The 23,855-nt window shown below is 35.4% G+C and overlaps 1 long non-coding RNA gene across 1 annotated transcript; it reads left to right on the forward strand.

Moving 5' to 3' along the window:
- Positions 1–701: 701 nt before the first annotated feature.
- On the forward strand, positions 702–4,084 carry LOC105510776. Its single transcript, XR_001001612.1, has 2 exons — positions 702–1,946; positions 3,797–4,084. It is a non-coding gene; the product is annotated as an uncharacterized LOC105510776 (long non-coding RNA).
- The last annotated feature ends 19,771 nt before the right edge of the window (positions 4,085–23,855 follow it).

Here is a 23,855-nt window from a genome sequence, read left to right on the forward strand (position 1 = left end):
TACAAGTAGCCTTTATGGTACTTGTATGTTTAGGAGCTACATATATGATCTGAACTCAATACAGAATTTGGGAGCTATGGTAAATTGAATAATGGCACCCCAAAAATGTCCATGACCCAGACCCTGTGAATATGTTGTCTTACATTGCAAAAAGACATTGTATAAGTGATTAAGTTGAAGATACTGAGTTGTGATATGTTGGATTATCTGGGTGTGCCCAGTGCAATCATGGGGATCTTTAAAAGGACACAGGTATCAGAGATTAGAAGAAAGGCAATGTGATGACAATGACAGAGATTGGAATGATAGGAACACAAGCCAAAAAATGATGATGCTATGAGTAGTTGAAAGACAGGAAGAGATTCTCCCTGGAGCTTTCAGAAGGAACTAGCTTGTGGACACCTTGATTTTATTCCCACAAGACTAATTTTGGACTTCCGATTTCCAGATCTGTAAATTAATATATTTGTATTGTTTTAAGCAACTGGTTCCTGGTAATGTGTTTCAGCAGTAATACAAATCTAGGAAAAAATATTGAGTTTGGTCATTACATTTGATTATATGGACAAGATAAACACATGGCATTACAAGAGAACTACAGATGTTTAGTCGATGAAACTTAATTTTTGAGAGGTTCTTAAAGTATTCCTTTAGCATTGATAAATTTATAGTAACTTTACAGTGTGTATTGACTATATTTAACAACTCTTTATGAATAATGAAAATTTTTTCATATTTTATTTGCGTCTGCATCTATCAGAGCTCTGAATCCAACTTAAGTTTCCTTTTCTTGACTCATTATTACACAGTTTATTGTTTTGTTCTAAAGTATTGCAGGTAACACCTTGTTTGGACCACAAAATACTAATACATAAGAGGAGGAACATTAATACATAGCTGTTCAAATTTTATGTCTAGATTTGATATCCTGAGAAAAATGTACAACTTTAATTAAAAATGTATGAAACCTCACATTAAAGGAAATCATAAAAGACCTGATAGCTAAGTCTAATACTCCATCATAGGCTGGATCCTATTAGAGTGACTAACTGTTCTGTTTAATCTTGAACTGACAAGTTTCCTGGGACATGGGACTTTCAGGGCTAAAACACGGACAGTCAGACTACACATACTGGTTCGGGAACACACACACACACACATACACGAGAAAGAGAAAGGGAGAGAGAATGAATGTAATAAGCAAACAGGGCAAGTTATGACAAGTGAATTGGTAAAGTGTATAAGGCTCTTCCTTGAACTAATTTGTGCAGCTTTTTGGGAGTTTGAAATTATTTTCAAATTTTTAAAAGTTAGGTAAACAAAAACCATTTAGATAAAAAATTGTTGAACTAAGTACAAGATTCTATTTTGTCTGGCACCTAGAATTGCTACCCAGACTTGCTCATGTCCTTTCTCGTTGCCGTCACACCACACTTCCTCTCCGTCCTTTCTCCATAAGACATTCTTCAGCCTTCATTTCCTTCCAGAGACAGAGCCTGTGCACTGTTATGCTAGTGAAAATTGCACATATTGACCAGGCTGATTGAAATACCCTTTCTAATCCCCTTTACTCTGGCTCTCATTATCTAGTTAATTTTGATTAATATTTAGATCAGTTAACTTTTTTGCTTTCTTTATAGCCTGTGAGAAACAATACTCCAGATTAAGTCGAATCTTCCTGTTAGCATCTCTGTATGTGTCATGTAACTCTTACAACATTGTTAACATTTATTTTTCTGTGATTACTTGATGGATGTCTGCCTCGTCCACTAGACCCGATGATTTTAAGTGTCAGAAATATGCCAGTATCCGTTCGCCATTTTACCCTCTCTGTCCGGAACAGGATCAGACACATGGAAAGGATTCCACAAATACTTGTTAAGTGAATGAATTCTGATTCACCTGGCTCAAAATTTCTTGAGGAATAATCATATGCTTTTGCTCAGGTGAGACAGACTGAGGACTATATATATCGATGATTAATTTTGCTTTTTCTCCGATTCAAAAATACAAATGTGAGAACGTAAATGTGTTCATGTAACAGTTCATTATCATCTAATGTTCATAATATGTTAGATAAATTTTTTTATTGTGAATAGATAGCACATGCAAAACACAAGAGTGTTGAGATTTAATAAATAAACTGGTGAACAAAAGTGCTTAGAAGTATGTATTTGGTTTTAATTTTTACAGAATGATTTAAATAATGTAGTCATATCTATCAGTAACTCTCTTGTCCTCTTTAGTGTATATCAAAACATTTTAGCCACAGATGAAAACTCAAGAAGAGCAATGATCACTTTTTTCAACTATTTCTCTCTTGACGTGTGCTTTGTTTACCAATAGTGTCCTACATATTGTAACCCACATACATTCTGCTCTTTGCTTGCTTGCTTCTGTACCTTTGATGTTTTTCCTTCTGTTTGGAATGGCTTTATTTTTACTCTTTCTAATATCTATTAATTCTTTAATACTCATAATACTTTTCTGTATCTCTTCTGTGAACATCCCTCCAAGCATGCATGCCCACCAGTCTGGGTTAGGTGCCTAGTTGTGTGTTCTCACAATCTTTGAGCATTTTTAATTGAAATTGTTGTGGTATATGCACATTTTCTGTGAGTGACTTTCTCCCCTACTGAACTCAAAGAGCCTTGAGGATGAATACTGCGTTATTCACAATTGTAAATGCAGTTCAGGTCAAGTCCCTGCTGTTTAGTGGGCACTCACTATAAATTTGATAAACTTCAACTAATCAGATCACACAGAGGCATGAGCCTGAAAATCAACAAACACATGTCTGTTAGTGGCCTCAATAAAAATAAATGCGACATAGATTGTGAGCCAAAAACCAAGCACTGTCTTCATAGAAGAGGCCCTCAGGTCTTACAAACTCTTATTTTAGACACCATTTAAAAAAAAAAGTGCTTGCTTATCTGATTTCCCAGCACACAGAAAATTAAAAGCAGCAATTTGGAGGCAGTAAAAGGGTGATGTTAAAGGCAGGCATTGTAACAAAAAAAAACTTCTAGTTGCTGACTCGAGGTTACACAAAGGTGATACCTAATGTACAAATGAAGCCCCTTTTTTCTTTCTTATTTAAACTAAATTACGAAAATCAACCTCTGGTGTGTTCTTTGACTAGCGATAAATTAAATTGCAAATAAATTATTTTAAAAAGACAACTATAAAATCTCAATGTTTGAACATTACTCATACACTTCTAAACTTGTCTTTTAAGAGGAAATACACAAAGCTGTACAAAACATCTTGAAATAGTAAAAATACGACGCATGAGAGATACTATTATAGATGTAGGTATATCAGATCATAAAAAGAAATGTGTAGCCTTAAGTGCATCTATTTGAAAATAGAACAAAGCTAGAAAAAAAATAGAAGTAAAACAAACTAGGAGGGAATAATAGATCAGAGATCAATAAAAGAGCTAAGATACTTAATAACTGATAACATGAAGAGAGCTGAATTTGTTTTTTTTGAAGCAATCACTAAAATCAGCTTATCTTTATTGATTAAGCTAGTGGTTGTTGCATCGGCTGCAGATCCCTAGATACCATATATACAATAAAACTTTCCAAAAGAGTAACTTTTTCTTAGTCATTCACTATTTATTTGGTACTTTCTTTGCGTCCATGAATGTTTTAAAAGGTTTTGACTTCAAGGAATTTATATTATTAAGGCAACAAAAGAAAATAAACAATTTTTAAAAAGCAAAAACAAATATATAGCCATCAAATAAATAAATAAAATAAAACACATCAGTTGAGGTTTTTTTGGCAAGAGAGTGTGACCACAGTATCTGGGAATACTGCTAAAGAAGAACACAAGTGAAGATTGAATTTGCAGATTAGGGATATGCTTTTTGTAAACAGTAGACGAAAAATGAATGTATAGTCAGGTAATGGAGACACTGTTGAAATAGGAGAGATTTCAACATGCTTCAATATACTTTTCTAGAAAAGTGGAGCTGTAGATCAGAAATATGAGGTCAAGGGAAATTTTCTCATCTCACATGGAGAACACTAAGAAGTGTTACAGGAAAGGGAAAATAAACATAATATCCAACAGACTAAGTCGTTGAGAAGACAGAAAGGAGGAAGGGAACAGGACTGATGTTTTATGCTGTGTGGTTTAAATGTTCAGATTTTCATATTCATATTTTTTACTTCACATGTTACTTACTCTCTAGAAAACTGAATTTGAGGACTTCTGGTAATGTCTGGATGTGAAATTTATTTAGACACTGGTTAAGCAGGTTACATATGGGTCAGGATGTTGGAGCATAAATATTTTGATTCTAAAGAATGTATTTAGATTTTAGGTATTTAGACTAAGTATTTAGACTTCTAAGGTTTGACATGGGGTAACAAATTTTCTCATTACCTATGTAAAAATACCAAATGATAAGACAAATATCCCAAACATAATACAAACCACTTTCAGAAAAAATTAAAATTCGCAGCTGGGAGCTTTCTCCTCTAGCTTATTTTTCTACAGCTCTCTCTACACCAGCCCCATTCTACAACTTTGCCATGTGGTAATGAATATTACTGGTTAGTGTTGGGAGTGAGTAAACTGGGAAAGTATTTCAACTACCTTTGACCACATAAGCTACCTGGGCAAATTTTTCTCTGTGAGTTAAAGGTGAGTGGGGGCATTAACTTATTTCATTACACTGGGACATGTCCTCTGTCAATCCGATCCTGTCAAACAATTTAATAATACAGGTTAGCCTAGTTCAAGATATATAGTGTTGGAGGCAGGGATCTCAGTAGCCTTAGAACATAATTTCACATTACTGAAAGAATAAATTCCAAATAAAGTAACATCATGTCAAAGGTTCCAGCAGGAAAGACCTGCATGTTCTGCCACTGTCTAATGTTCTAACACATTGCAATGCCTTAATGTTTCCAGGCATAAATGTCTGGAAATAACTAAGATCCTCAACTTCTAAATATGTAGTTTTCTAAGGGTAAAACATACCTATTTTAAAATATAATTGCCATGAAAGGGAGATCTGCCATTTTTCACTTCTCTGCAAATTTTCCTGTCTAATTGTACAAACAATGGCTTGTCTCTTGCCCATTTTTATTTTTTTTAACCAATAGGGTGATAGTTATGTGCTGATTTGCTAATGAGAGTATGGACTATGCTTGTTTTTCTTGCTTACTTATTAATACTGCCTATGTATATTCCTTATTTGGATGATAAACTATATAGTCACTCTAACTACGGTGCTTTGCCCTGGAAAGCAACCCTGAGACAACCTCAGAGAGAAATAGAAGTGCTAAAATTGGTATTGCAAAAGTGAATGGCATTAATGGCTGGGTAATAAATCCTTTTGTTCAGGTTTCCTATTATTTACTTTCAACACAATGAAGGGAAAACCTAATACAGTTTTCAGATGACAGATTATTAAAAATAATTTTGAAGATAGATAGCTATGTAATTTGGGGCATATAACTATTAAGAAGTGCAAAGAGCCGAGAAACCTTGCCATAATAAAACAGCTTCCATTACCATCTGTTTTTGTGATCACATTTTCTCGGCATCTACCTAAAAAAAAAAAAGAATGTAGGAATAAAATTGGTGAGTACTGTCTCATTCAAGTAACAAATACAGCAATACTTCATTTTGTTGTGCTTCACTTTATTGTGCTTTGCAGATCCTGTGTTTTCTGCAAATTGAAGGTTGGTGGCAACCCTGCACTGTACAAGTCTATTGACACCATTTTTTCTATAGCATATATTCGCTTTCTCTCTGATGCACTTTGGTAATTTTCACAATATTTTGAACTTTTTCATTATTATATCTATTATGGTAATGTGGGATCAGTGATATTGGGTGTTATGATTATGATTGTTTCAGGGAGACATGAATCCAGCCCATAAAAAAGCAAACTTAATAGAAAAATATGTGTATTCGAACTGCTCCACTGGCCAGTCACTAATCTCTCTCCTTTTTATTGGACCTCTTTATTCCCTGAGACACAATGATGCTGAAATTAAGCCAATCAATAACTCTGCGGTAGTCTGTAAGTGTTCACGTGAAAGGTTCTCACTTTAAACCAAAAGCTAGAAATTATTAAACATTGTGAGAAAGTCATGTCAGAAGCTAAAACTAAGCCTCTTGAACCAGTTGGCCAAGTTGTGAATGGGAATAAAAGATTCTTGAAGAAAATTAAAAGTCTTGTTCTAGTGAACCCATGAATTATAAGAAAGCAAAAAAGTCTTACTGATAGTAAAGGGAAAGTTTTAGTGGTCTGGACAGAAGATCAAACCAGCCACACCATGCCTTTATGCCAAAGCAAAATCCTCAGTTCTATCCTCCTCAATCCTATGAATTATCATAGATTCGATCCCCCTCAATTCTATGAGGGCAGAAAGAGATGAGGAAACTGCAGAAGAAAAGTCAGAAGCTAGCAGAGTTGGTTCATGAGGTTTAAGGAAAGAAGCCATTTCCATAACATAACAGTGCAAGGTGAAGTAGCAAGTTATTCAGAAAATCTAACAGATCATTGATAAAGGTGATGCACTAAACACTTTTTTTGGAATTTTAAATATTTCATCATGATACATATATGACAGTTATATATGTTTATAGGCCACATGTGATGTTTTGGTATGGGCATACAATGTAATGATTGAATCAAGGTAACTGAAGTCTATCACTTCAAATATTTATCATTTCCTTGTATTAGGAACATTCCAATTCTACTCTTTCAGATATTTTAAAATATACAATAAATTTCTATTAACTATCGCCACCCTGTTGTACTACTGAATACTAGATTTAATTGACTCTACCTAACTCTACTTTTCTACTCATTAACCATCCCCACTTTATCCCATCCTTCCTACTATTCTTGCCAGCCTCTCATAATCATCACTGTACTTCCAATTTCTATGAGTTTTTCTACTTCTCACATATGAGTGAAAACACATGATATTTGTCTGTCTGTGCCTGTCTTCTTTCATTTAACGTAATTTCCTCCAGTTCCATCCATGTTATTGCAAATGAGAGAATTTAATTTTTTATGGTGAAAATATTCTATTGTGTGTCTGGATCATATTTTCTTTTTCTCTTTTACCATTGATGAACACTTAGGTTGATTTCAAATCTTGGTTATTGTGAACAGTGCTGAAATCAACATGGGACTGAAAATATCTCTACAGTACACTGATTTCCTTTATTTTGGGTATGTACCCCATAGTAGAATTGCTGGATCATGTAGTAGTACTAATTTTTAGTTCTTTGAGGAACCTCCATACTGTTCTCCAAGCTATGCTAATTTGTACTGGCCATGCTAATTTGTACTCCCACCAACAACCTCTTTTCCACAAGAAGAGGACTCCCCATTCTCCACATCCTTGTTAGCAACGGTTATTTTCCATGTTTTGGACAAAAGCCATTTTAACTGGGGTGTGATGATATCTCATTGTGTAATAATTTTGATTTGCATTTCTCTGATTATTAGTGATATTGAGCATTTGTTATATACTTGGTCATTTGTATATCTTATATTCACATCTTTTGCCCATTTTTAATCAGATTATTTTCTATAGAGTTGTTTGAACGCCTTATATATGCTAGTTACTAATTCCTTGTCAAATGGGTAGTTTGCAAATATTTTCTCCCATTAGGTGGGTGGTGTTTTCGCTTTATTGATTGTTTCCTTTGCTATGCGGAAACTTTTTAGCTAAACGTGATCCCATTTGTCCATTTTTGCTTTGGTTGCTTGTGCTTTTGAGATCTTACTCAGAAAATCTTTGCAAAGACCGACATCCTGGAGTTAGACAACCAATTTTCAATGTAGAACAAAGCCTTTTATTGGAAAAAAAAAATGTCATCTAGGAGTTTCCTACATAGGGAGAAATCAATGCCTGGCTTTAGAAACTTCAAAGATCAGGCTGACTCTCTTGTTAGTGACTAATGCAGCTGGTGACTTTAAGTTGAAGACAAGGCTCATGTATCATTCTGAAAATCCTAGAGTCATTAAAAATTATGCTAAATCTACTCTGCCTATGCCCTATAAATGAATCAACAAAGCCTGGATGATAGCATATCAGTTTATAGCATGGTTTGCTGAGTATTTTAAGCCCACGTTGAGACCTACTGCTCAGAAACCGCATTGTACCTGGTTGCCCAAAAGCTCTGAAGGAAATGTACAAAAAGATTAATGCTATTTTCATGCCCACTAACAGAACATTCATTCTACAGCCCATGGCTCAAGGAGTAATTCTAATCTTCAGGTGTTATTATTTGAGAAGTAATTTTCAAAAGGCTGTAGCTGCCATAAATGGTGATTCCTTGATGGACATGGGCAAAATAAATTGAAAATCTCATGATTGTTAGCATGTTGTATCAATAAAGTATATTCAAATTAAGGTATGTACAGTTTTTTAGATACAATGCTATTGCACATTTAATAGACTATAGTATAGTGTAAACATAACTTTTATAAGCACTGGGAAAGCAAACTATTTGTGTGACTTGCTTTATTGTAATATTGGCTTTATTATAATGGTCTAAAATCAAACACACAATCTCTCCAAAGTATGCCTATAGTGGATACACATGGACATGTGACAAAGCCCTATTAATATCATTAAGGGATTTATTTTAAGAAAATGTAAAATTATAATAAACATTTAACAAAACTTTTAATATAATTTTATTACTTTAATTCATCATGTGCTACTAATTGTAATGATAATTTTGGCTTTATACTAATATTCACCATTTTATATGGGAACTATACTGTATCATTTAAGACTCTAAAGAGAAAATTTTAAATTTATTCTAGCATGGTATATCAAAATTTATTATTTAGGGTGTTTTATAAAAACTATCAGATTTACAGATTGTATTAGTGAAATATTGCAAATATAGAGAATTATTGTTGGTATCAAATACTAGAAGACATCATTTTTTTCACACATACAGTATATTTTGCTTTTTTGTGTACTCTTGAGCAACAAATTCAAAACACACTTTAGATAACTATATTAAGCATTTTGGTTTTTATATCCTTACTGTTAAAATATGTTTTAATATTAACTTTTAAAATTTCAATATTTTAATGCCAAATTTTCATGGATTTCAATTTTTGATACATTTTCTAATTCATTTTTATGAATTATCTAAAAATCAAAGCGATTATTTTGTTTTTCTCTTAATTTCTGCTTTTGCTGTAATCTGAAAATGTTAGAATTTGCTTCTTAATATCAAAAAAGTTATGCTGTTTTATAAATTTATATCTATTTGTTTTATATGCCAATTACATTTACCTCAAATTTCTCTTATTTTTAAAATATAACATAAGTTTATATTTGGCAAAAGAAGTTACTCAACCTATAATGCTTCCAAGCTAGAAGTCATTAATTCTTATTTTGTAGTTGATGTATAAAAACATTTTTATAAGTTGTTATAAAAATTGTCCATTTTCAAATCACCTTTCTCTCAGCCAGATCCCAAAGAATTCTTCTGTCTTCCATTTCACCAGACTCAAGACAGGTTGTGATGGAAGAAAATTTAGAGGAAAGGAGAAAGGCCTTGAGTGATGTTTCCTTAGTTTCATAGTACATGACAAATACTCCTTATTTGCATTATTCTTTATGAGTATACCATGAACTACTGGCAAATTTTTAAATTTTAAAAAATAATATGTATATACACACACACATAAAAATTTGCCATATAGTGTGTCTTTGAGAGCTCTCCAACTTCTTTCTGGATTGGGAATGCTACCACAGTAGAAAGCATTGAGTTTCCACAAGATATACTGTGTTTATATCAATAAAGATTGTGTTTTCACTGTCTTAACTATATTCTTTTATAACTTGATAGTGTTTAAGCATTGATCTGCCATTTCAATGGTAAATGCTTTCCAGAATTAATATATAGGGCTCACCTACCATAAATTTTCACTGAATAGGGTCCAAGAAGGCTTCTTGACAAATTTTGCTTTCTCCTTTTCTTTTTTCTTTCTTTTTTTTGAGATAGGTCTCACTATGCTGGTCAGACTGCACTCAAACTCCTGGGCCAAAGCAGTCCTCCTGCCTCAGCCTCCTGAGTTGCTGAAACTACAAGCACACACAAATGCAACCAGCTTAATATATGTGAACAAAAATCAAAGACAGAATAAAAAGATCCAAGAGATAGTGTAAGCAATCTTTGGTTAAAAGAATTAAAGCTGAAAGCCTACAGAATTCAAAGATTCTGCAATTTCAGTTGACACTTGGCAATGGTAAAACATGATGGCTATCTATCCACATGCTTTTTTACTTTAATTCCTTTTAACTGAACTTGCAAGTTCAGTCAGTATTCATAAAAGAAATTATTCCACCTGAATAAATTTTTAAAAATAACTTAAAATACACTATTATGTAATCAAAAATCATATAATCTTAATAAAGTTGCTATTTTAGAATTCAAAGAAAATACCACTCCAAATAAAAGTAAAAATCACATTTCAAAACACTTTCAGAAATTGTGATAAATCTCAGCCTTAAAGTTTGTGTGAAAATTTATAATACTTGTCAGAAAGTCAGCAAAGTTTTTAAGTCTACTAAATATATTTTATTATACATGATGTACTTAGAGGAAAAATTAAATAAATGCCCTGTCTTTGAGACTCTTGCAATTTAGTTGAGAAAAAAAAATATGTTCTCATGGCGACATAAAAAATTTGTAGTACAAAATAATTTAGAAATCCAATAAACACTCCAGATGTACTGTCAGAGATCTTTAAAAATATTAGGCATTGAACATTGCACTACTTGTAATGCTGTATTAATTATGAAAGCAGTATATTTGTGTATAATCTACTGTAAGCTGTTACAAGTTTTTACATTTTTATTAATGAAATATTGACAAAACACATAGATTCTTGAAACTTCAAGACGTTGAAATTGTTAAAATCCAACTTAACATTGTATAACTGAGGCAAAAAAAGTCAAATATATTATATTGAATAGTTAACGGTTTATCTGAAATCCAAATTTAACTGTGTGTTGAAATATTTGCTCAATCTGCAGCCTTACTCTAGTTTCTGAAGAAATTGATAAATGTGTGTGTATATATACATATCATAAACAAAATACAGCATCCTTTTCTTTTCAAATTAATGTTAGAGATAATTTCATATCGATATCATTTTGCTTCATTTATTATATAGCATGCTGTAGCATTTACATAACTTTATTTGAAGATTTCTCTACTGAAAACCATCTTGATTTTTCAGATACTATGCAATCACACATTAAGAAATATTTGACAGTATATACTTTCATATGTTCCTTTGGGTGTATGGACAAACATCTTTCAAGAGTAAATATCAAAAAGAGAAGTCTTGTGTCAGAATTCAGGCATATTTTATTTGAAAAAATACTGACTTTTCTATCATAATGTTTACCCAATACATACTAATGATTACATGTTCAATCTGGTTTTATTTTGAATTTTGATGGTAAAAAGTAATAACTTGAAACTTTTTTTTTTCTGATCCATGATGCAAATCATTTTTTCCGATTTTACTCATTTATATTTGTTTTGACTATGCATCTATTAATTTTTTTAATTTTTAATTTTTGTTAAATTTTTAATATGTTGTGTAAATACTTGTTTTAAACATAGCTAATTTCTTCCAATCTGCCTCTTGATATGTAACTTTATGGCAGTATCTTTTGCCTTATGGGTGTTTATTAATGTCATGAAATCTAGCAGTACTTGTTTTTATATATTTTTTACACTATCTTGAGAAAGAAGATGTCTGTGATATGCTGACTAATAATGTCCAAGATCTCCATATCCTAATATGTTAATTTAATTGGCAAAAGGGATTTTGCAGATTTGACTAAATTAAGGGTCTTGAATTGTAAAGATATCCTGAATTATGGTCCTATGTAATGACAAGGGTCTTTATAAGAGAGAAGACATTCTGAAAACATAGCATAGAGAGATTTTAAGATGCTGCACTGATGGCTTTAAACAAAGATTGTTGTGGTTTTAATGGTTGTGTCTTTCTCAAAATGTATCCAATGCAATGTATTAGGAAGTAGGACCTTTGGGAGGTCATTAGATGATGAGGGTGGGGCCCTCATGAATAGAATAGCCCCCTTTTAGACCCCAGAGAGATGCCTTGCTTTTTCCACCAAAAGAAGCCGTGGCTAAAAGACAATATTATGAACCAGAATGTAGGCCCCTGCCAGATACTGCAATATTTTCATGCCTTGATCTTGGACTTCTCAATTTCCAGAACTGTGAGAAATAAATTTTTGTTGTTCATAAGTTACTCAGTTTATGGTATTTTATCATAGCAGTCCAAATGGACTAAGACAGAAGTGGAGAAAGGTGCCATGAGACAAGAAATGCTGCTATAGAAGCTGCGAAAGGCAAGGAAACAGATTACTTCCTAGAGCCTGAGAAAAGAGTGAAGCCCTTGCAGGTACCTTGATTTCAGACTAATAGAACCCACTTTGAACTTTGACCAATAAAATGATAAAAGAATAAATGTGTGTTTGTCATCAAACTGGTGAAGTAATTGTTACAGCAGCAATAGACATCTAATGCAAAAGGTATTCCAAATTGATAGCTTTTTCTTATATATTCAATTAACAGTTCTGTAGTTTTTGTTTAACCCATTTAAACCAGTTGCCAGTTTCATAGCCAACATGTTTTTGTAGCCTACACTTTTCCAAATAAATGGCCATTGCTGCATTATTATTAAAAATGCTTTCTCTGAATTTATGTTGCACTGTTTAATTAATACGTATTTATAAAGTTTCCAAATTTTCTCCACCAAGCCTTAGTTCTATTATGATAATTATATTATTGTGATAATATATTTTATAATTTTTTTTGTTATTTGGTAAGACAAAATTTTTCTTTTTTTTCTTTTAAAAATAATCTAAAATACTCTGGTACACTTATTCTAGAAACTCAAAAGTAACTTTCATACAATTATTTAAAAATTCTTATTAGAACAATACTTATGAGGATTTCCTAAACTCTCCTTTTCAAAGGGAAAAATATTTGTCCTTTTCGATTTTTGGAATGACCATCAATGCCTCAGGCACTCCAGTTTGTGTGTTGTTTCTTTTTGTTTTGTTTTCTTTTGTTTACTTTCTACTTTTGGAACTCATATTCACTAATCATTAGAGCCCTGATTTAATTGGCAATCTTCTGAGTTTTTAAAATTATATTTTAACTGCAGAAATCTTCATACAGTGTTTGTAAATACTTTATAAGACCAATTGACTTTTTTAAAAATATGAGCATTTTTAGAACACATATCTCTGGCAAAGTCAGATCCAGCTGGGCTTATGGCTTCCTGTGCGGATGACTGACCAGGCTGAGAGCAGAGGTGTTAGCATTCAGGCCTCCCTGGTGAAGACTTCGCTTTGCTGCTCTATCTTTCTGTTGGTTTTCCTCTTCTAAATATATTTAACAGCTTCTGTTACACAGAAAATTTCTTTAATTGACTTAGAGTGTATATATAAGCATTCATACTTGTAGCACATATTTTACTTTAGTGCATCTTTTTGTTTCATTTCATGAGGTATTTGTGTGGATAACACATTTCAGCAAGTTCTCAATTTGCTGTTTTTAATTTTTAATTTTTGTGGGTACACACTAGGTGTATAAATGTATAGAGTACATGAGATGCTTTGATACAATCATGCAATATATAATAATCATATCATGGAAAATGGGATATCTATCCCCTCAAGTATTCACTCTTTGTGTTACAAAAAAATCCAATTGTACTATTTCAGTTATTTATATGGACAGTTACATTATTACGGACTATAGTTACCTTTTGGTACTACCAAATACTAGATCTTATTCATTCTTTTTATTTTTTTGCACCATTAGCCATACCCATGACCCCCCACTCCCCCACCAGCTTTGCCAGCTCTGGTAACCATCCTTCTACTCTGTCTCCATGAGTTCAATTGTTTTGAGTTTTATTAGACTCCACAAATAAGTGACAGCATGTGATGTTTGTCTTTCTATACCTTGCTTATTTTACTTAACCTTTTTCATCCATGTTGTTACAAATTACAGGATCTCATTCATTTTATGGCTGAATAGTACTGATTACATATATGTACATTTTGTTTATCAGTTCATCTGTTGGTGAGTACTTATGTTGGTTCCAGATCGTGGCTATTGTGAACAGTGCTACAACGAAAATGTGGGAGTACAGATGTCTCTTCGATACACTGATTTCATTTCTTTTGGATATATAGCCATAGATTTCTGGATTGCATGGTAGCTCTATTTTTAGGTTTTTGTTGTTGTTGTACTAATTTACAGTCCCATCAACAATGTATGAGGATTCTCTTATCTCCACAATGTCACCAGCATTTGTTGTTGCCTAACTTTTGGATAAAAGCCATTTAACTCTGTTGAGATGATACCAAATTGTAGTTTTGATTTTCATTTATCTGATGAACAATGATGTTGAGCACCTTTTATTATGCCTGTTTGCTATTTGTATTCTTTTGAGAAAAATCTGTTGAAATATCTTGCCATTTTAAAATCAGATTATTAGGTAATTTTCTATAGAGTCGTTTAAGCTCCTTACATATTTTCATTATTAATCCATTGTCAGGTAGTTTGCAAATATTTTCTCTCATTCTGTGGGTTGTCCTTTCATTTTGTTGGTTCTTTCCTTTGCTGTGTAGAAGGTTTTTGACTTGATGTGATCCCACTTGTCTAATTTCGCTTTGGTTGCCTATGCTTGTGGGGTATAGCTAAAATTTTCACCTAAGACCAGTGTCCTTGGGATGTTCCCCGAAGTTTTATTGTAGTAAGTTTCATAATTTGAAGTCTTAGATTTAAATAATCAATTTTGATTTTGTACATGAACAGAGATAGGAGTCTAGTTTCACTCTTCTGTGTGTAGATACCCAATTCTCCCAGGCCTCTTTATGGAAGAAACTCTTTTCCTCAATGTGTGATCTTGGTATCTTTACCAAAAACGAATTCACTGTAGGTATGTAGATTTGTTTCTGAGGTCTATTCCGTTCCACTTGTCTATATGTCTGTTTTTAACCCAGTATCATGCTCTTTTGGTTACTATAGTTCTGCAGTATAATTTAAACTCAAGTAATATGATTCCTCCAGTTTTGTGCTTTCTCAGGATAGCTTTGACTATTCTGGGTCTTTTGTGGTTTCATATACATTTTAGAATTTTTTCTTCTGTTTCTGTGAGTAATGTCATTGGTATTTTGATAGGGGTTGCATTGAGTCTGTAGATTGCTTTGCGTAGCATGGACATTTTAACAATATTCTTCCAATTCATGGGCATGTAATATCTTTCCATTTTTTGTGTATTCTATTCAGCTTCTTTTATCAGTGTTTTATAATTTTCATTGTAGAGATTTTTTACTTCTTTGGTTTGATTACTAGGTATTTAATTCTATTTGTGGCTATTGTGAATTGGATTAGTTTTATTGACTTAGATTGCTTGCTGTTGGCATAGAGAAATGCAGATTTTTGTATGTTGATGTTGTAGTCTGCAGTTTACTAAATTTGTTTATTCTAGTATAAGTTGGTGTAGTTTTCAGGTTTTTCCAAATATAAGACCATATTATCTGCAAACAAGAATAATTTGACTTCTACCATCCCAATTTTAATGTTCTTTATTTCTTTCTCTTATCTCATTGCTCTAGCTGGGAACTGTAGTATGATGTTGAGTAACAGTGGTGAATATGGGCATCCTTGTCGTGTTCCAGATCTTAGAGGAAAAGCTTTTAGCTATTCCCGATTAAGTATGATACTGACAGCAACAGGAAACAGATTCCTAGGAGACAGGGACGGCTCACTGGTGAAAGTCAATCTTCAAACCATGGACCGTTTAAAGCCTGAAAACTGAACTGCCATTTGTGGATAGAGTCCACAATCAGAGTGAGAACTTCCATCCCCATCATATTCTCTCGATTGGTTTCTTCTGAATGATGCCTGTTAACCAATCAAATGGTGCTTTTTCCAAGCCCACCCATGGACCAATCAGCATGCACTCCCCTATTCTAAGCACACGAAACCCCCAAACTCAGGCTCACAGACTGCTATTCATTTTCAGGTCCCCTATTGAAGCTGAGAGCTTTCTTTCTGTCACTCAATAAAATTCTACCCTGCCTTACTTGCTCTCCATTGTCCACATACCTTATTCTTCTTGGTCAGGGGACAAGAACCCAGAACTCACTGAACTATGGGAGCAAAAGAGCTGTAATGCTCCTAATTGCTGAGCTGTGATCTGTGGGAGTAAAAAAGCTGTAATACTTCCTCCTGCACACTGAACGACAGGAGAGAAGTAACCACTGGATGCCACCCCCTCCTGCTTGCCAAACTTTGGGAGTAAAAAAGCCGTAACATACCTGGGGGCTTGTCCAGGATCTTCAGAAGGGTGAGTAAGAAAGGACTTATGACTCTACTTTCATTCTGAGGCTTCTTGTCTTAAGATATTTTCCTCAAGGCAGATAAAACACTGGGCCTCTGTCAGCCAGTTAAGACTGGATAGCATGGCTGCCAGTCTACAAGACTCAGAGGACCAGCTTGCTGGGGAGGACTTTGTCAATTCCCTTTCAACCTTGGTTGTTGGGAATGTTGGCTGTGTTCCAATCCAGTGTCCCTTCATGAAAGTCTAGCCATCACTTGGGAATAGAACAATGTGCGGGGGCAACTGAAAGCATGTGGCCAGGGCCACAACTTGGTGTGACCTGAAGCCCCTAGATTGACTCCAATTCCTGACAGTCCATTTAGGTGTTCAAATAAAGACTTCCAGTCTTTCCTATATCATTTTCTTTCTTTGGAGACTGTTGGGGCTGCTATTCCGTCTTTATATTCAGTGTTACAGGTTTTCTTGCAACCCAAATAAATAATATTACTTGAGTAGAATGACCACTTGGCTTAGTCATAAGGAGTGTATTCCAGAACAACACTGTTTGTTTATTCCTAGAAAAAGGAGGATGACATGATTAGGAGAGTTTTCTTTTCCCTGTTTAAAAAAAAAAAAAGAAACATAAGGCAAGAGGCTATTTCCTCCAGGCCTCTTCCTTCCTCTGTATTTTAGGGTTTTTTATTTGTTTGTTTTCACCATATCAGGAGTCAACATATCTTGTGAATACAAGGAGCTTTTCTATGTGAGGGATTCATTTTTTCTTTTTGGGAGGCATCTTATTAGACTAAGTCCCCAATCCCCAAGACTCCTTTTTTTTTCTCCTTTTTTCGAGGAGAATGTGGTTCCGCAACTTCACCTTAGCATTACTCCAGTGTATTTTCCAAGGTTCAGTTTGGAGCCCTAAAAGGAAAACTAGGTATGTGGGACCCAGAGCCAGTCAATAGTGGAAAGCTAGGGCACAGCACAGGTAAGCATAACTATCCCTGCTGACCAGGCCTTCCTGTTTCATAGGTGGAGGACTTGCTTGGTCCATGACATAGATGAGGTCTAGGGAACCCACAGGTTACTAACAGGAGAAGTTCAAGGTGTGGATACGTAAGTGTGACGATCCGTACTTGTGGACCCTCTTGCTCCATGGTGGGAGATCACACTTGCATCCATTGGTGATGGCCACAATGACTCGGATAAATATGGAGAGAAGAAAGAGGAACGTTTTTTTCCCTCTCCCTCACGTACCTTGGGATTTCTCAGGAAAACAGAAACTAAGGGAAGACTTTCCCCCTCTCTTTCCAGATGGGTAACAGTCCATCTTCAGCCTGCACTCCACTCGAGGGCACCCTGAATCACTGGAACTCTTTTGAACCTCAGACGCTAGAAAAAAAAAATGCCTTGTGTTCCCTTGCACATGGACTTGGCTAGATTATAAACTGTAGGACAGAGAAGTTTGGTCTCTGGAGGGAAGTATTAATTTTAATAGTATCCTGCAGCTGGACCTTTTCTGTAAAAATGAGGGTAAATGGTCCAAGGTCCCTATGTGCAGGCTTTCTTTGCCTTGCAGGATAATCTGAACTTTGCCAACATTGTAGGATTGATTTAGACCTCCTAGAGGTCATCTCAGGAACAGCTGCAAAAGGCAATCCAAAGAAATTATGGAAGCAAACCCCAGTGGTGCTTCCAGCGAACAAGTCCGCTCCTCTTGTTCTTGCTCCTCCTGGTTTATAATGTCCTCCCTCTTCAGGTTCTTTTTCTAGCTTATCCAATCCTAAAAATTCTTCTTTTAGGTGGGTCCTAGCCTCACTTATGCCCCTACAAGTGATGTCTCATGAATATGGTCCCCTTTTCTGTATAGGACTGAAGACAAATTGAGGGAGATCTTGAAAACCTTTTACACGACCCTGGCAGTTATATAGAGGCTTTCCAGAATTTAATCCAAGCATTTAAACTCTCCTGGAAGGGTGTTATGTTCGTTTTTAATCAAACACTGTCTGCTGCTGAGAAGCAGACAGCCCTGCAAGTGGCAGAGAAGTTGGGATGAGCTTTTATCTCATATAGTGCCGAAGAAGAGGAAGAGCCTTATCCAGTTGGAAAAGCAGCAGTACCATTGGAGAGCCCTAAATGGGACCCTGATGATGACAAGGTAGATTGGAGGAGGAAACACTTTCAGATGTGCCTATTGGAGGGCTTACAAAGGACTAGAACTGAACCTCTCAATCACTCCAAACTATCCATGATAGACCAGGGATCAGAAGAATCCCACTGCCTTCCTGGAATGGCTGAGAGACCTTGGTAAAGCACACCTATCTATCTCCTGACTTAGTTGAATGATAAGTAATTTTAAAGGATAAGTTTATTACTCAGGAACCCCCTGGTATCAGGAGGAAGCTGCAGAAACAGGCTACAGGACCAGACAGTACTTGAGAGAACCTCTTGAAAGTGGCCACCTTGATCTTTTACAATGGGAATCAGGAGGAGACTCAAGAGAGAGGAGACACAAAAAAAAGGCAGCAGATCTAATGGCCACCTTTTGGGCTTACAAACCCTAGAGTCCCCGAGAGGCACCTGTTAACTGCTACAAAAGACACTTTTAGAAGAACTTCCTACACACTTTGACCATGTACAATCTGTGGAGGGGACAACTGGAGGATGGACAGTCCCAAGAGAAGCAGATCACCACCTCCAGAGCCACTCTCCCAAATGGTTCAGCAGGACTGATGGGTCCCAGGGCTGCTCTCCCTAGCTCCGATGGCTCAGACCACCATCACCATCCAGGAACCTGGGTGATTCTGGAGGTCGAAAAGAAGAAGGTGGGCTTCATCCTATATACTAGAGCAGCCATTTCTATTCCCTCCAATGTATGCCTCCTCTTCTCCTCTAGCATCACCCTGAGGGGGCATTTCAGGAAAGCCTTAACTGAGTAATTTTTGCAACCCCATATTATAACTGGAGAGACCTCTGGTTTCCTCATGCTATTTTGATCGTGCCTAATAGTCCAACTCCTATGCCGTGAAGAGATAGCTTTCATGAAAACTACCCTTCTTATGGCTCCAAGACAGACTTCTTTGTCTCGCTCTGTTGGAGACCAATATTAATCCAGAGGTTTAGGCAAATAAAGGGAAAATTGGTTGAGCCACAACTGCCATACTGGTCCACATGTGCTTAAGGATCCGACCTCCTCCTTTAACCAGAGACAAAAGTCAGAGGTAGGAAGGGATGGCTACAATCAGAGGATTGCAAACTTTATCTACCAGCTTCTGGCCAATGTAAAGATTTTAAAATCACCAAGCCTTCCGCCTAGGAAAGAATAAAGCCTATCAATTGGCCCAATGGTGGTTCTCAGGTAAAAATCTGCTAAAAATGGTCAAACAGGCCATTAATGCTTGTGAGATTTGCCTCAAAAATAATCTCAAATGAACAAATTCTTCTCCCTTGAAGCCAAAGAATGGGATGCTACCCAGAGGAGAACTGGCAGATGGATTTCACTCATATGCCAAAGATAAGGGACATTCTGTACCTCCTGAGATGGGTAAAACCGTCACTAACTGGATAAAAGCATTTCCATGTTGGACAGAGAAAGCCTATGAAGTAATAAAAGTACTAATTAATGAGATAATTCCTTGCTTTGGACTTCCTAAGCACCTCCAGTGCAGTAATGGCTCCTCGTTCAAGGCAGCTGTCACCCAGGAGGGTCTCAAAGGCACTCGGCATACAAATCATCATTGTGCTTAGAAACAACAATCCTCAGGAAAAGTAGAAAAGACAGATAATATTATCAAAATGCATCTCAGAAAACTGTCTAAAGTCCCCTGGATTCCTCTTCTCCCATGGCCTTACTATATTTTAGAAACACCCCTTCGTAGTTAGATTTAATTCCTTTCCCCATGATGTGTGGATGACCTTTTCTCACCAATGATTTCTTGTTAGACAAAGAAACCTCTGATTTGATTAAATATGTAACTTTTTTGGCCCATTTCCAACAGGAACTGAACTCTCAGAGGCCCAGCCTTATGAACTAGGACTACCTCTATTCAACCGAAGGGACTTAGTACTAATAAAGGCTCTTCATTCTCTTTCTCCTTTTTAGAACTGGATTGGAAGAAAGCTTAGACTCTACTTCTCTCTATAACTTTTGTAGTGAAAGTCACTGGAATAGGTTTTTGGATTCATTATGCTCAAGGGCTTGGGAACTGACAGAATTACCTCTGTTCACCCAGAAGATTGACTGAAGCAAAATGTGAAAAAATCGGACGCCTCAAGCCAGAGATCATAAAAGATACGTGTGAATATTTAACCTTCCATGGATATTTTCTTTATACTCTTGATTATACGTGACATCCTTGTCTCTCTTCTGTTCTTCACTATAAGGTGTCTCCCCCATACAAAATTTAATTTCTTTCACAAGGGTGAAACAGCTCTGGCCACAACTTTGTTTGCAGAATGATTAGCATATTTTACTTATTTCTGTTACCTCTGGCACTAGGTTTTTTCCCTTTTAGCCCCTCTTTGTATAATACCCACATTAGTTGCACGCATACTTAACCTCCTTGTAAAATTTGTTTCCGTTTAACTGGGGTCTCTTAGGCCTCTAAAAAAGATCTGACTGCCATTTTCCCAAAACAACACCTCCTGTTAGCATGAAGCAGTTAAAGCAGTCATCATCCTAACCTAATGGCAGTGAGATGTACTCAGAGCGGGGATTAATAGGGACAGGAGACAGACAGATTTCTGGGCAGACAGGGAAAGGTCCCTGGTGAAATCTGACCATCAAGCCAAGAACAGTTTAAAACCTGTAGACAGAGCTGCCAGTTCTGGATAGAGTCTACAACTATAGTGAGAACTTCCATCCCCATCTTACCTCCTCTCTCTTGATTGGTTCCTTCTGAATGATGCCTGTTAATGAATCAAATGCTGTATTTTTTTTTTCCCCAAGCCCACCCATGGGCCCATCAGCATGCACTTATTGGTAAGCTTATTACAACCCCGGACTCAGCCTCACAGATGGCTACTCACTTTCAGGTCCCTTTTGCAGCTGTGAGCTTTCTTTTTGTTGCTCAATAAAATTATGCTCTGCCTTACTCACTGTCCGGTGTCTATATACCTTACTCCTTTTGGTCACAGGACACAAATTTGGAACTTGGTGAATTGTAGGAGTGAAAAAGTTGTAATTCTCCTGCTCACCAAGCTGCAGGTGATGGGAATAAAAGAGCTGTAACATTTCCTCTTACTCACCAAACAACAGGAGTAAAGTGGTCGCTGGGCTCCACTTCCTTTCACTTGCTGAACTATGGGAGTGAAAAAGCCACAACAATACTAGCTGCCATATGTAGGCCTGTGGGCCTGTTATATACGGCTTTTACTGTTTTTAGGTATGTTCCTTCTATACACAGTATTTTTAGGGTTTTTAATCATGAAGAGGTGTTGAAATTTATCAAATACAGTTTTTGTACTTCATTCTATTGATATGATGTATGACATTGATTTATTTGCATATGCTGAACTATCCTTGCATCCCTAGGATAAATCCTACTTGATCATGATGAATGACCTTTTCAATGTACTTTGTTAGTATTTTGTTGAGGAATTTTGCATCAATATTCATCAGAGATATTGTCCTACAGTTTTCTTTTTTTTTTTTTTTTTTTTTTGAGGTATCTTTGTCTAGTGTTGGTATCAGAATAATTGTGGCCTCACAGATTGACTTTGAATGTATTCCTTTCTCCTCTACTTGCAGAATAGTTTGAATAGGGTTGGTATTTGTTCTTTATATGGTTGGTAGAATTCAACAGTGAAGCTATCAGGTCCCAGATTTTTTTTTTTTTTTGGGAGACATTTCAGTTACAGTTTTGATATTGTTACTTGTTATTTGTTCAGGTTTTGAATTTATTCATGGTTCAATCTTGGTAGGTGAGATGTGTCTAGGAATTATTCCATTTCTTCTAGATTTTCCGATTTATTGGCATATACTTGCTCATATTATTCAATGATCCTTTGAATTTCTTCAGTATCAGTTGAAATGCCTCTTTTTTTCATCTGTGATTTTATTTGGATCTTCTTGTTCTTCACTAGTCTGACTAAAGGTTTGTCAGTTTTGTTTATCTTTTCAAACAACAAACTACTTTCGTTGTTCTTTTGTATTGTTTCCTTCATTTTAAATTCACATATTTATTTCTGCTCTGCTCTTCATTATTTATTTTCTTCTACCAATTTGGGGTTTGGTCTGCTCTTGCTCTTTAAGATGCATCATTAGGTTATCTATTTGAGATTTTTTTTCTTTTTTGTGGACATTTGTAGCTGTAAATTTACTTCTTAGTCTGTTTTCAGTGTATCCCATAGGCCTTGGTATATTTTTTTCCCTTATCATGTGTTCCAGAAAATGTTTCAATTTTCTGCTTAATTTATTCATTGACCCACTGGTTATTTCAGAGCATATTGTTTAATTTCCATGAGTTTGCATAGTTTCCAAAATTCCTCGTTATTGATTTCTAGTTTTATTCCATTGTGGTCAGAGAAGATGCTTGATTTGACTTCAGTTTTTTTGAATGTTTTAAGACTTGTTTTGTGACCTAAAATATGGTGTATCCTCAAGAATAATTCCATGTGCTGAGGAGAAGAATATGTATTCTACATCTGTTGAATGAAATGCTCTGTAAATACCTATTAGGTCCATTTGTTCTGCAGTGCAGGTTAAATCTGATATTTCTATGTTGATTTTCTGGCCAGAAGATCTGTCCAGTGATGAAAGTGGGCTGTTGAAGTCTCCAACTATTATTATATTGAGGTCTGTATTAGTCTGTTCTCATGCTGCTAATAAAGACATACCTGAGACTGGGTAATTTATAAATGAATGAGGTTTAGTTGACTCACAATTCCACATGGCTGGGGAGGCCTCAAAATTGTGGTGGAAAGCAAGTCGTGTCTTACGTGGCAACAGGCAAGAGACAATGAAAGCCAAGTGAAAGGAAAATCCCTTATAAAACCATCAGATCTCATGAGATTTATTCACTACCATGAGAACAGTATGGGGGATCCACTCCCATGATTCAATTATCACCCACCAGTTCCTTCCCATAACATGTGGGAATTGTGGGAGCTACAATTCGAGATGACATTTGGGTGGGGATACAGTCAAACAATATCAAGGTCTCTCTCTTTTTAGTTCCAATAATATTTATATATCTGGGTACTCCAGCACTGGATGTATATATATTTAAAATTATTATATCCTCTTGCTGAATTGACTGCTTTATCATTATATAATGGACTTTGTCTTTTACAGTTTTTGTCTTGAAATCTATTTTATCTGATATAAGTATAGCTATTCTTGCTCTTCTTTTTTGTTTCCTTTGTCATGGAATATTTTTTTCCATTCCTATTTTCAGTCTATGTGTATCTTCATAGGTGAATTGTAGGTAACTGATGATCCGATGATTGA

Source organism: Colobus angolensis, unplaced genomic scaffold (assembly GCF_000951035.1).
Source record: "Colobus angolensis palliatus isolate OR3802 unplaced genomic scaffold, Cang.pa_1.0 Scaffold191, whole genome shotgun sequence".
In the NCBI taxonomy this organism is placed as follows: domain Eukaryota; kingdom Metazoa; phylum Chordata; class Mammalia; order Primates; family Cercopithecidae; genus Colobus; species Colobus angolensis.